General features: G+C 33.6%; 1 non-coding gene across 1 annotated transcript; it reads right to left on the reverse strand.

The window, feature by feature from the left end:
• Positions 1-12,391: 12,391 nt before the first annotated feature.
• LOC141615861 (small nucleolar RNA R71) lies at positions 12,392-12,498 on the reverse strand. Its single transcript, XR_012530253.1, has one exon. It is a non-coding gene; the product is annotated as a small nucleolar RNA R71 (small nucleolar RNA).
• Between the last annotated feature and the right edge of the window lie 588 nt (positions 12,499-13,086).

A 13,086-nucleotide genomic window follows, 5' to 3' on the forward strand; every position in this document is an offset into this window, starting at 1 on the left:
TATCTTATTATAATTTGATTAAATAAGATTTATTTTAGTGATTAAAAGATTTCATTACTAAAATTCCTTATTGTTTGTGAAACAATTAAATTAAGAATGATTGATTAATTATAATTGCAAAATGTTGTGAATTATAGTTATATGACCCATTTTATACTTGTGATCATAAATTACTAACAAATTTGTCATATGTAATTAATTTATTAAGAAATGATATTTATTTGGATAAATATGCATTAAAATTAGATATGGGCATGGTGTATGACACATGACCTAACAAATGACATTTGACAAAATCACAAAAATAAAATAGAGTCCATAGTAGGGCACCGGTATTAGAGGAGAATAAGAGGTTTATTATGTTTTTTAATTTTGAATGGCAAACATGATCATTACCCTAATTCTCTAGCCTTACACACCTAATATTTAGAAAAGGGAAAAAGCAAATGGGTAAAGGCCATGCATTGGCCTTCTAGACCCCCCAAAACCGGCTCCCCCATGGTACATAGAGAAGTTGTTCTCTATTTTTCCATTCATGCAATTTTATCATTCTTATTCATCTTCTCACTATATCTCTCTCTAAAAATAATTTTAGAATCTCTAAAATTGTTCATCAAATTCTAATATTAATACTACATTATTACTAGTTTAGTAATATATATATATATATATATATATATTATTATTAGAATTATTAAGGACTACTAATATATTAATCTAGTTAATTAGTGTATTAGTTTTAAGGGAAAGTCTTGGGTGCAATTTTTGAGGAGTATCTCTATACTTGAGGTTGGAGGATCATCCTATTATTCATAGCTTAAGAACAAGTGAAGGTAGGAGACCTTACTTGTGCCCATTTCGTGCCTTTCTAAATGTAAGGAAAACGTTTTTCTTATTCTTTTGTTATGCATGCAACTAGATCCATGAGATAAATTAATGAGTAATTTATAAAATGAATTAGATGAGTCTAATAGGGTTATTTAACCTAACACTACATACCTTAGTCTCTCCAATAGCCACACTTGGAGGATCCTTGGGGATCCAAATGAAAGAGCTTCTCCACAAGAGCCCTTCTTGTCCAAAGCTTGGATGATCTCGCCAAGCACCAACCATGATGGATCCCAACCATGTTCCATTTGCTCAACCACATGCACAAGGGTCATACTACCATAACACTTTGACCCCTCCTTCTTCAAGGCATCGACAAGGAGGTATGCATGCACTAGGCACAAGGCAAGAGCCCTTCTCCTAGCCACCTCCTGATGTGACTCAAATTTGAGCACATTTAGTCCCCGAATTAACCTCGTTCCCATGCTTTCTAGCAACTATTAGGGTCATTTCTTATCTTTAGTTCCCTATTTTGCATATTCTTTGAGGTTTTGTGTCCTTGGTAGGAGAGTATTGCTAGCCTTGCATTTATGGAACAAAATGGAGCTAAATGGATCGCATCTAATGACCAAGCATCGAAGAGGAGACCAATACTGTTGGGAAATGTGTCCTCAACAATAGTGCGATCACATGATTTAAATATCATTATTAAATCTCATTTTAGGAATACATGTGGGATCTAATATTTTACAGTCAACTGGTCCACACATATCGGTAATGATTGGCTGACCAGAGTTTGACATTACTGTCGTGCGACGGTGGTGATCAGTTGATCCCCTTAGGTCATACCTATAGGGAAATACTCTTAATTGATTATTTAATTGATCGTATACCGATACGAGTTAATTAAATTGCTTAAAATTGACGGATGATTTTGTGAGTATAATTTACGTATCTTATTGTAAATATGATTAAATGAGACACGGTCTAAGTAATCGAATTATTTTATTACTTAGATGAAATTATTGTTTACAGAAACAATTGAAACGGAATGAATAAATTATTATAAATACAGAATGTTGTAGTTTCTAATTTGGAAACATTTTTGGTACAAGTAATTACGAATTACTAGTCGATTTTGCAAATGAGATATTTTATAAGTATGTTGATTTTTAATATGTTAAAAATACATTACATTGTGACATGTCATCTAACATGTTACATGTGACAAATTTGACAAATGACAAAATAAAATGGATTCTCCATTTTATGCTTAAAACCGAAAATGAGGAGGGAGTTTAAGATATGTATTGTGTTTTTATCTTGAGTGGAAAACACAATTATCATATCTAAGTAGTAGCCATGCACACCTACCTTTTGAGAAGAGCAAAAATGAAAGGCATTGGGCATGCTACCCAAGGCCATTTTTCGGCCATTCCACAAGAAAAGAGAGAAGAGCTTTTCTCTTACATATGATTATTCATTCCTTTCACAATATAATTTTCTAGTGTAAGAAAATGCATAATCTCTACAATATGTGATTTTTCTAGAGAAATAAAATCTCATATACTCCCTCTTGACCGAATCATTCAAGAGCCAAAAATACAATTTATTTTGTGTCAATTTTATAGTAAAACTAATATTATTACTAGATCTAAATAATATTGGTTAATTATGAGTTTCCTTGGGTATATGCTTTTGGGAGAGGTTCTAATTTGAACCTTGTTCATCCAATATTTGGAAGCTCAAGAACAAGTGAGTAGGTGAACTCACTTGTGCCCATAAAACCGAAACATCCAATGTAAGATGATGATTTCTTCTTTAAATTGTTTATAGTTTGCATGCATAAGATCATTCTTTAATTTTATGACAAATTAAATTAAGACATATATGAATATGTTAAGTATATAGATCTACTTTTCCTTCAATCGGTATCATGAGCCATGGTTGTTTGCATGCAAATCGGTTAAAAGTTTTTCCGAGTTATAAGAATAACATATAAAACTTGTATAATTTGTGTTATTATGAAATATCACGAAATTAATCCATGCATGTTAAAATTTCTTATCCTAAAATGTTTTAGGATATTTTGGTTAATTTACGGATTTTTATTGTTCATATTATACAATAATGGCATTTAAATATGATTTTATGAGTAAAAATGTCATTTTCGGTCTAAAATTAGCTAAACTTCGAATTTTCCAGTGATTATTGGATATGTTGTCACATATATTATTTTGAGATAACCTGTAAATTTTCATAATTTTTGGACTTCTTATGCTCGAAAAATGGATTTTTCATTATTAAATTCGGATTTAGGTGAAAAATAGGTTAATATGAGATAAATTTCGAATCTGGTCATAGAAATTTAGTATGTTATCACATGCAATTTTACAAGATGTGTGTAAAATAATGGGCTATAGTGAAGTCTTTTTGCATGATTATTGATTTTTGAAGAAAAATAGCATGAATAGTGACTTTATTAGTGCGATATTAATAAAACATACTCTATGACTAAAAAAAAACATCATATGTTGCATTTTATTATCTTTTTAAGATCTAAAATTGAAAAGTTAATGAATATAATTTTTCTCATGTTTTTATGATTATTTTGTTAAAAACCGATAAACCGCAACATTGTTTTTCCGGAAAAATTTCGAAATTTTTAACCTAAGTTTTTGAACATTATGAGTGTCATGGTATTTTTCCAGAATGTTCATGAGTTTAAATTTCAAATTTCAAATTTATTTGAAATTTTGTGATTTAATTTAAGTTTATAGCTTATTTTTGTAATTTTTGGTCCATTAATGAACAATTTTAGAAATATGAGTTAATTATGGTCAAATAGTTAGTGAAGACTAAATTTTGAGTCCTAAGAGGTTAGGGTAATTAACTTATGCATAAATATGAATTTATGTAATTTTTGTGATTGTAAAATGTTGAAATCACGCAAATCCGTAAAAACCGAGTAATATACGATATTGGCTAATTAAAGGCGATTTAGCATAAAATTGGGCATGTTCATACATATTATAATGCTGCATTTTCTTTATGATTGTCATAATTTAATTTATGTAATTTTTGAATTATGTAATTTTACTTAGTATGGCCTTAGTTTTAATTGGTATTACCCGAAATGTATGGGAATATCGATTCGGTTGTAATTTATTGTGATCTCGTATCACCGTTTTGTAATTTAATAGATTTAATTTTTATTTTAGTTACAAATGTATAATAGGAAATTATGTAATTTGTTATGTAATTTAATTTATTCCGGAGTTCCCAAAGACGGATTTCTTCAAGATGGCGATACATAAAGACGGTGTTACCTTGAGATGCGTGCCACAACCGAAGTTCAAGGGACCAATGGAGTTGGTTTCCGAATATGTAATAGTTAAATAGTTTTTCTATTTTAGGAAGGCCATACTAGGATTTATTTTATGTTTGCATTTTATTTATATGTCACATGCATCGCTAAATCGCCATAACTAAAACATGCATCATCTTCTTCATCGAGTTTATCGACCGTGTCAATTCGAATTATCGTAGTTCACCGCTTTAGTTCACTTAAAACGTGATAGATAATAAATTGACATGACCTCTCGCTAAAACAATTAATTGAGACATAGCCTTACCAAATAGTAGAAACCATGAAAACCTATTTCGTGAGGGAGTGCACTCGGCCACACCGGGGTACAAACCTTGTTACGTAGGGGAAGTGGGTGATAAATGTCTATCCACCGAATTCATCTTGATGAGGGTTTCATCGGCCACACCGTGCCCAAGTTAATATGGGTTTGGATCATGGACACATTTATTCGAAATTTGGATTGAACTCAACAAAAGTTTTTCGATAAGGGTTTTATCGGCCACACCGTCCCCTTGTTGAATGTGTTTTGGGCTAAAGATAAATGTTAATGTAATATTATCGACCAAGAGTTCTAAAAGTAGAATCGATTAAAGCGTTAATCCACCGAGTTATATTGATGAGGGTTTCATCGGCCACACCGTGCCCAAGTTAATATGAATTTGGGTCTTGGAATCATTTATCATAGTTGGGTAGAGGTCACTATGTAAATGCTATACTTGTTTGTACAAGTATTAATAAAACGATAAATGTTAAGTTTTCCACTATTCCGTTTTTATATTGTTCTATTTCTTTACCACAATTCATATACGATATCATTTCGATTTTGATACAAATCTCCATTAAAACAGCGTAACTAAAGACAAAATTTGAATTTGCTTCTAAAACCTCAAACGAACCATTGCTAAGGATCTCTTGTAAAGAGTATAGATTAAAGTTATTCATTATCAAACAGGTTTTTGATTCTTGAATAACACTTCTACTTACAATGGATTATGTTTCATATACTTAATTGAATTAAGTACCTTGAAGCGATAAATTGTTTTGGTGATTAGATTTTCAGAATTCGTAATTGACCAAAATAACGCAACCACTTCAATGAAAGTTTTAAGACTAAAACGAACAAATGAAGAGTAATCTTCATGAGTTCAATTTTGCTTCTCAAAGCAAAGACTCATTGAAATGAGTGGGAGCATTATCTTAAACCGTTAAGAAAAGGACGAGGTTCAAGAAGTAAATGGAATTGATACAAGGTAATGTTAAAGGTAAAGTTGTTGAGAATGACGATACTAAACCTATCAATCCCGACCGATAAAGTTTCCATTGTCTTAAATGTTGGACAAGAGAAAGGAAACTACCCCAAATTATTGAAGAATCAACAAGTTAGTTGTGGGACATCTAATGGGACCTTCTTCTTTAAATGTTTATTTGATTAAACATAAATTTTGCTAGTACTACTTCGTTAATATTAGAAACCAGTGGTGGTTTTCATCATTATGTTTGATACATAGGATGATTAGAATATGACGACTAGCAACAATGAAGTCGAGACATAGAATCATTATGTACTAAATCTAGTTTTCGGGCTTGGAGTTGTACTTAATTGTGACTATTAAGTACATAAACTCTAAATAAGAATACAAATTTGTTAAGATACAAAAGAGGTTTCACTTTTGTGACCCTATACACCATGATTTGATGTATGGCTAGCCCATCATCAAGGTGATTATATTCTAAACCAAACTAGAATGATATATCATGAAGATGATGAAAGACTCAAATTGGTAACCCAAGATTAAACCTTAAATTTTGGAATGATGAACGCAAAGAGTTATCGAGTACTCTTGAGACCATTAGATTGTAAATGGTATATGCGTATCTTGTATTCAAAGCAAGATATCTCGTGCTTTTTGGTCGAAAAAGGAGATCGAGGTTGTAAATCATTAATCCAAAATAGGTTGATCATTTTCTTTTACCAACGATTTAGGTTGACACTAATGTGTTCACTTAATAAGGTAAATAGAGAAATCTTTGAAGAAGTTCAAAAGTTCAAAGAAGCATGATTTAGTCGTGATGGGATTATCAAAGTGAACACCTTGATATAAGCCAAAGGAAATGTGATATAGTATCACAAGTTAATCTCTCTTAGCACGCATTATGGAATAATGTGTGGTTGGATAAGAAATCAAACGCTATTCGATATGGTTTGGACTTCAATCAAGTTAATTTGAGTTACTTGATCCTTTTGGGGAATTTATCATTTTTGTCTAAATTATTTTCCACTAAATCGTATGAGATATGAAATGGTAATGTACCGTATTTGTAAGTTTTCACAAGAAATAAATGCTCATTTTTCCCTTTTCAATTATCACGAGTACGACGGGTTTGCGGCTCGTGAAGCTGCCTTTCTAAAATACAAGTTTATTTCTAGAAGACAGAGTGGGAGAAATTATTCAAGAGCCACAAAGAATACCACAGAGAATGTTATGTCGCAAGAATGTCGCAAGAAACTGGTCTTTCTTGGCTACATGAGACGTTTTGTGTAAGACATTGTTTCTTCAAAACCTAGGAGGTTAAATTCGTCACTTGTTTAAGAAAGTAAAGAACTTATAACTTACAAAAGAAATTGTTTGATTCAAGTTGATTACTTCTAGAAAGTAATGAACATATGACTTACATAAGAGTGTTTAAGTCACAACTCAATACAAGGCTTAGAGCCATGAAAATCCGAAATAAATGACTTGATTAGTGTCAAAGGATTTTGCACTAATAAAGAGAGATTTCATAGCAAGATTGGTTTCAAAGGGTTTTGCACTAATTGAAATGCTTAAGTCTATTTGGATCTTCTTTGGGATTGTGTTTCATTATGAGGATATGCACACAGCAAGTGAATCTAAAACCCACTTCTTCAAAAGAAGGAATGTATTCAATACATGTCATGAGTTTTATAGATTCTTACAATCCTAAAATAATGTGAAACTTAAGAGAGGATCTTAAGTAGGACATCAATGAGTTGGAATCAATGATTTGATCATGTTGTAAAACTTTTCTCGATAAGTCGGGAAGTTGTGTTTATACATGAAGTTTAGTGGGAGTTACGGAAATTTTAATAGTCTTATATGTGGATGACATATTGATCATTGCGAATGATATAAGACTTTTGGAGTATTATAATACATCTTTAATATCCGGATTTATGAAGATAAATCCACATGACATTAGCGTCAATAAGAAGTCTTATGTCGATAAGATTCATGACTAGTTCAACCAAGTTGAACATATTTGATTGATTTCATTTGCTTCCGCTGCCAAATCAATTAAATAGAAAATGATGTATAACACTTCATATACTTTGAGTATGATGAATTGTTTTCAAAATCGAATTTAAGTAATCTTTGCCAAGTAAGCCATAAAAGATTACCCTTAAGTGCCTGTAGAAGCATTAAGGCTATAATGCAAAGTGTTTTTGATGCAATTTTGTGTAAGGGTGTTACACAAGTGACAATTGACAATTGAGATTGCGCATGGTTTCCGACAAAACCATAATCAAAACACATTAGGATGGTTAAGATACCATTGTGGCTATGATAATTAAGAAATAGATTTTCTAGAATCGTTCTAGGCAATAAAGAACAATGAGAAATATTTACAACGGAAATTGAGTACACTTGCAATCATGAGATGTGCAAGAAGGAAGAGTCCCGCACACTGCGAAAACAGTGGGAGCTATTCTAAGGATAGAAGGCCTATGTCTTGATTGGATCTCGAAACGTACTCAGAAAGTTTTGTAATGCAAATGTATACATTATAAAGGAAAACAAGTATGTAGTAAGGTTGAGTAAGGAACAAGAAATTGATAAAACCTACTAACCAAAGCCTTCTCAAAGGCTAAACAAGATGAGTCATGTCATTTCAATTGAATTGAAATGAACAACTACATACAAGATCAAATTAGATTATAGAACATGAAATAGTAATCAGGCATTGACTATTCATGTGTGATAATCGCATTTGTCGTTCGAGTTTTACTTTAAAACTCTTTTATTATACTTTGTTACATCCAAACGGGTTGTAGAGACAACGTTGAACCCCGTTAAAGTGAACCCGGATTAACATAGTATTAGCCCATAGTCGCTTGTATGAGGTGACGTCTCGATGTGACTAGAGTGTGATGCGATTGATGGCAAGTTCAAGTGCCATAGAGTCATGTGAGATGACTAGTCGATCACATAGGCAGACTGTTAGGAACACTTTGTCGGGCCTTATGACCGCTTATAGAGTTCTGGCAATTTATATAGCCTGGTCGTGGCGAGAGCTACTATAGTATTCTAATGAGTCGATTCTTTTGACTAAAGACTATTCACCTAAGATGGCACAGTTTCAGATTAACTTTGATTTGTGTTACTACGACCTTCGTAAATGGGGTCAAATGGGCATATTTTGGGTTATGATGGTTGTGGCTAGTCGAAGGGAATGAGTGCGATAGGAATTGTCCATCCCCTTGTCAGGGTTAAAACAATATCTCAGGGCCACTCGAGGAGTAATGAACTGGAAATGCGTGGCCACGCTCGGAAGGTATCTATGATAGATAAATCCGGTGAATCAGTTATTCTCCAAATCGAGGAAACCACTCTTGATATGATCACTTGCAAGTACGACCTGAAAGACACCTTGCATTGAGTGGGAGATAGTAATAGGACAAGAGAATTGGTGACGCACGCTTGTTGAGGACAAGTGGGAGATTGTTGGGAAATGTGTCCTCAACAATAGTGCGATCACATGATTTAAATATCATTATTAAATCTCATTTTAAGAATACATGTGGGATGTAATATTTTACAGTCAACTGGTCCACACATATCGGTAATGATTGGCTGACTAGAGTTTGACATTAATGTCGTGCGACGGTGGTGATCAGTTGATCCCCTTAGGTCATACCTATAGGGAAATACTCTTAATTGATTATTTAATTGATCGTATACCGATACGAGTTAATTAAATTGCTTAAAATTGACGGATGATTTTGTGAGTATAATTTACGTATCTTATTGTAAATATGATTAAATGAGACACGGTCTAAGTAATCGAATTATTTTATTACTTAGATGAAATTATTGTTTACAGAAACAATTGAAACGGAATGAATAAATTATTATAAATACAGAAGGTTGTAGTTTATAATTTGGAAACATTTTTGGTACAAGTAATTACGAATTACTAGTCGATTTTGTAAATGACATATTTTATGAGTATGTTCATTTTTAATATGTTAAAAATACATTATATTGTGACATGTCATGTAACATGTTACATGTGACAAATTTGACAAATGACAAAATAAAATGGATTCTCCATTTTATGCTTAAAACCGAAAATGAGGAGGGAGTGTAAGATATGTATTGTGTTTTTATCTTGAGTGGAAAACACAATTATCATATCTAAGTAGTAGCCATGCACACCTACCTTTTGAGAAGAGCAAAAATGAAAGGCATTGGGCATGCTACCCAAGGCCATTTTTCGGCCATTCCACAAGAAAAGAGAGAAGAGCTTTTCTCTTACATATGATTATTCATTCCTTTCACAATATAATTTTCTAGTGTAAGAAAATGCATAATCTCTACAATATGTGATTTTTCTAGAGAAATAAAATCTCATATACTCCCTCTTGACCGAGTCATTCAATAGCCAAAAATACAATTTATTTTGTGTCAATTTTATAGTAAAACTAATATTATTACTAGATCTAAATAATATTGGTTAATTATGAGTTTCCTTGGGTATATACTTTTGGGAGAGGTTCTAATTTGAACCTTGTTCATCCAATATTTGGAAGATCAAGAACAAGTGAGTAGGTGAACTCACTTGTGCCCATAAAACCGAAACATCCAATGTAAGATGATGATTTCTTCTTTAAATTGTTTATAGTTTGCATGCATAAGATCATTCTTTAATTTTATGACAAATTAAATTAAAACATATATGAATATGTTAAGTATATAGATCTACTTTTCCTTCAAATACTAAAGGCCTAAGCAAATAAATAAAGTGAATTGGGAAATGATGAAGATCCGCGCGTCCCTAAGACAGTCCCCACGGATTGTTAGGTACCCAAGAATAAGAGAAGAACCATGTCCCAGGATCCGGGCGTCCCGAGCTCAGGGCGAGCGTCCCAGACCAGGATCCGGGTGTCCCGAGGCCCAGCTTGAGCGGGTTTCCTTACAGTCCTGAGCATTCTCAAGGCCAGGACGCGCGTGTCCCTGGGGAGTTGCTACTCAGGCCGCGCATGTCCCTCGGGATTTGCAAATCTTCAAGCTTCTCTTAGGGTCTTAATCGTCATTTAAGCCCTTAGTAACCCTAGTCCTTGTACTTAATTTTTGTATAAATACCCTATTGTACTACCTAGATTAGCATGAATCTTAGAATCAAGTACTAATCTCCTTCTAAATCTCTTAATTTAGTCTTAATTCAAGTTGTAATACACGTTTTAATATTAATCACATCTTAATCTTTCGTTAATCTCTCAATTGTTCTTAGTTTTAGTTGGGTAATTGGAAGATTATTTGAGGTTTATTGGAGGATTGACAACTCTCCATCAATCATCAAGTTTCCTTCTATTATTCTTTGCTTTATTATTTGGATCATCTCAAGTTGGTATAATCCCTTTTTACCTTTGCTTAATTATTGTTATTTCAATTACTTATTCATCATGTTTTGCTTTGTTAATATGATTGATATCCTTATTAGCATGTTAAACTTGATCATGAGTGAGTAGTTTCTTAAGCTAGAGTTAATGGGGAATTAGAGGAATCAATCATGGGGTTAGATCTATGCTTAATTTAATATGTTTTCATAAATGAATGCTTGCTTGTTGTGATTTCAACCTATGCACATGTCATGTTTGATGAAATGCTAGACTATGAAACCTTGCATTTTTTACCCATCTCCTATGTTTTCAATGAGGCTTGTAAGATATAAGCCAACTCAAGCCTTGTTAGACCATGCATAGAGTTGAATAGGAGTAGACTAAGTCGACTTGTAGGTGTTGTAAAGTCTTGATCGACTCGGCTCCGGGACCTAAATCTTCCTAGGAATTGTAAGACATACAGTAACTCGATTCCATCACAACAATAAGCTGCTTGCTTCTATTTGAGAACATGTTTGTATGGTTTATTTCCATGATTCCCTTATAAACCCATGACACCCTAGTGCCCCTAATCAATTGTTTACAAACCCCTTCAATTGCTTCACTTCGTTTTCATTAATTTACATTCATCTTGTTGCTTAGTTTAGACTACATCTCATCTCAACCCAAAGTTGTGACACCTTAAGACATAACTACTTGCAATTGAAATCTTAAATCGATACCCTTCCCTTGGGATCCGACCTTTGCTTATCGCTCTACTAAGAGTAGGTTGTAAAGATATAAATATTGTTTTGGTTGAGGCTTTAGCGAGCAATAACGACTACATACCAAATATGGCGCCATTGCTGGGGACGGTGTTCAATTGATTTGATTTTCGTTAATTTTTTTTAGTTGTGTCTTTCTTTACCTTGGGAAAGTCAATCTCCTCAAGGTTGTTCTAATTGTTTTCTAGTTGTTTGATACTTTGCATGACTCGGAGATCACAAGGTAATCCATTACCTATTGATTTCGAGATTGTAACGACCTTAACTAACAATAGAAGAGTTGCTAGTGGTACTTCAAGAGTTTTGGGTATTGGAGAGATTGTGGAGATTCAACCAAATAACATTGAGTTTGTCAACCCTTTTGCAAGAGAAGGAGAGGATAACCCAATTCCAAACCAACAACAAAATCAACCTACAATGCCTAAATTTTCATCTCATTCCGTACCAACCGAGGAGAACCTACCAAACGGTACTCCTACACCACCACATTTAACCGGTAATTTCATTGCCAAATCCGCATTCATACAATTAGTTGAGAGAAGTCAATTTGGAGGAATTCCTAGTGAAGATCCTAATTTACATATGGAGACTTTTTGCGACTATTGTGATGCAATTTCTCAAATTGGAGTTACTCAAGACCAAATTTGATGGGTACTATTTCCTTTTTCCTTGATCGGTACCGCAAAGCAATGGTTGAAGAGCCTAGACAAGGCTACCCTTGGTATTGACTCATGGAAGAAGTTAGCACTTGCCTTCTACAAGAAATTCTATCCTCTGGAGAAGACTAACATGTTGAGAGCCCAAATAACCAGGTTTAAGCAAAGGGATGAGGAATCATTATATGAAGCATGGGAGAGATTTAAGGACACTTGTCGTTCTTGTCCACACCATGGACTTAGTGAGTGGTTCCTTGTTCAACAATTTTGGAACGGCTTATATGAAGACTCACGCAATGTTCTTAATATGGGATCCAATGGGAGGTTTACCGAAGTTGATGACAACCAAACATGGGCCAAAATCGAAGAGATGGCGGTTCATAATTCCCAATATAGTAGGCCTCGAAAGGCCACTAGAGGAGGAAAGCATGAGGTAGATTCCATCACACAATTGGGTGCTCAACTAAGTGCTTATATCGACACCATCAACTTGAAGTTTGAGAAGGCCATGGCTAAGCTTGATGAAGCTTTCAAATCACCCAAACAACATGTCAATGCTATGATGGCATCATCCTTAATCCCAAATGGAGTATGTGAAAGTTGTAGAACCTTGGGACATGATCAAAATGAATGTAAGGGGACAAATGAATAAGTGAATGCTTTCCAAGCATACAAGAATGGCACCCCTTATTCCAACTACTATAATGAGAATACCAAATTCCATCCAAATCTCTCATACAAGAGCCAAGATGTCCAAAATCCTCAACCAACATACACCCCACCTCCAATGAGAAATCCAACTGAAAGACCCTTTTTCAACCAAAGCCA

This window comes from Silene latifolia, chromosome 11, assembly GCF_048544455.1.
Source record: "Silene latifolia isolate original U9 population chromosome 11, ASM4854445v1, whole genome shotgun sequence".
NCBI classification, from domain to species: Eukaryota; Viridiplantae; Streptophyta; class Magnoliopsida; order Caryophyllales; family Caryophyllaceae; genus Silene; species Silene latifolia.